This window comes from Octopus bimaculoides, chromosome 9 (genome assembly GCF_001194135.2).
Source record: "Octopus bimaculoides isolate UCB-OBI-ISO-001 chromosome 9, ASM119413v2, whole genome shotgun sequence".
NCBI classification, from domain to species: Eukaryota; Metazoa; Mollusca; class Cephalopoda; order Octopoda; family Octopodidae; genus Octopus; species Octopus bimaculoides.
The window spans coordinates 44174353-44176705 of NC_068989.1; the positions used below are offsets into that span (position 1 = coordinate 44174353).

Here is a 2353-nt window from a genome sequence, read left to right on the forward strand (position 1 = left end):
TATATATATATATATATATATATATATATATATGATGATTGCTTCATCTTGAGAGATGATAGCCATCCCATCAACACACCCCATCACACAGTACAATCCCTCTATTGATGAGCCCTTAGATGACTTTTAAGAACAGCTGCTGACTGACAAGGTTTAAAACACAAGTGACATGTTACTTAAGTTTCTTCTATATCTTTGCCCTTTGGAATCTGATTCTGAAGGAATGTTTTTGTGAACTAGCATATGTGTTTTAAGCCCAGATATTGTGTTACAAGTTTTTTGAGATTAGACACAAGTTGTAAAAGGTGGTTGGTGTCCAAGATCATAACCTATTTGGGCATTACGATTTTCATGTGACTTCATGTGGTGCACGTATCCTGCTTTTCACAACAGAACACGATCACATATAATATATACCCAATGTTCACTGTTGATTACAGTTCTAATTGTTCCTTTGCAACGGGTCCTTTTAAGTTCAGAGTGCTGAATCATCTTTTCCTCCCAGGCATTACAACCAGTCCTAACAGCACATCTCCACTAGAGCATCGTTTTCCCAATCACTTTTGTTCATATCTAGTTTTTTCAGGTTTTCCTTCACACAGTCTTTATACCTTTTCCTCGGCTTATGTTGTAGTCATTTACCAGAGTTGAGCTCACCATAAAAAAGACGCTTTGACAAACACTTGTCTTTAATTTTAATAACATGTCCAGTTCATCTCATTTGAGCCAAGATAACATGTTGTTCAACATGGCTGCAACATGCCATGCACAAAACCTCTGTATCTGGTATGAAACATTCCCACTTGACTCCTAAGATACATCTGAGGCACTTTTGATGAAATCACTTGAGCATTGTTATGTGACGCTTGTAAGTGGTCCATGTCTCACTTGAATAAAGAAGTGCAGACAATACACACACTTTATAGACACAGATTTTTGTCTGCAGGTAAATATCTCTATCCGCCCATACTTGCTTTTCGAGCTTTCCAAATACAACACTTCCTTTCTCTATTCGATAGTTTATATCTGCATCAAGACTACCATCTTTTGACAGTGTGCTTCCAAGGTAAACAAAAGTATCTAACCTTGTTCGATTCACAAAAATGTTTGGTTCAGGATATGTTTGTCCTGGCATGGGAGTAAACATTACTTTGGTTTTCCCAAAACTAATTGTGAGTCCGAAATGTACACAAGCAATACATACATATATGCACATACCTACATATATATGTATATATACATGCATGTCAAAAAACGTGAACATAATGAAAAACGAGAACATAGAAAAACAATGAAAACATAGAAAATGAACTTTTTTTCAGACAATGAAAGAAACAAATAGAGAAATAAGACAGGCAACATAAAGAACAATCCCTTCATCAGTTGTCCCCTGTTTTATCTACTCCACGTTTTGATGGTTGGGACAAGACGCGACTTCGTTAAAACAGTCCTTCCCGCAAAGCATTGCAGGAAGGGCTGTTTTAACGAAGAGCACAGGGTTACATAATCAGACTGTTAGCTAACATTCCGTTGAAACCCCAATGCAAAATCAATTGGTAAGATCAGCTGTAATGGATATATAACACTATGTTTTGCACTGCATTCTCCTTCACCACTCTCTACGCATGCTTTTTTGACAACGTCCTGTTACTTGTCAATAATATAAATAACCTAAGTTGTTTTTTTTTGTTTTTTTTTTGTACATACCTGTGGTGTGTGTCACACTTACTTCAAAAGAAGAGGTAAAAAGGTTGAAGGGAGAAGTACAACGAAAAAGAAAAATGAAAAGTGTTAAGCAGAGGAGGTATAGTTGAAGTGAGTGACAAAGCAGGAGGGAAGGGAGGGACAGAAGCAGAGGAAGTATAGTTGAAGCGAGAGGCAAAGCAGCAAAGAGGAAGTAAGAGGGAGTGAGAGAAGGGGGAGTTTGACAGTGCTGAGAAGTAAGAGAAATTAATGCATTATACGCAGGAGGACAGTTACAGGCAAGGAGATATAGAGAAGGGGGAGGGGAAAAGAGAGAGAGATTTAGAGAGATAGACTGAGTGAAGGAAGGGATTGGATAGAGAATAATAGTGAAATAGAATGGAACCATTCTCGGATCTTTTTTAAAACGGGGGCCACATTTTTCATTAATGTTTTACGTAGTGTTTTTGGTACCGAAAGACTTTCAAACTTCGTATACTTATCTATTTTGTGTTATAGAACAGAAAAATATTTTTGTATTCGAATTTATTTCATGTAAAAAATAGTCTTATTTCGATAATTTCAACCAATCACTGACAAGTATTCAGTTGTTTACATTTACTCCTTTGGCTCATTAAGCGATGTAAAGCGTATTTAATCTCCATACCTT

General features: G+C 36.7%; 1 protein-coding gene across 1 annotated transcript in view; it reads right to left on the reverse strand.

Annotated features, from left to right (window-relative positions):
- LOC106873252 (uncharacterized) overlaps positions 1 to 2353 on the reverse strand; it is a 61220-nt gene that overhangs the window by 14764 nt on the left and 44103 nt on the right. The window lies entirely within an intron of this gene.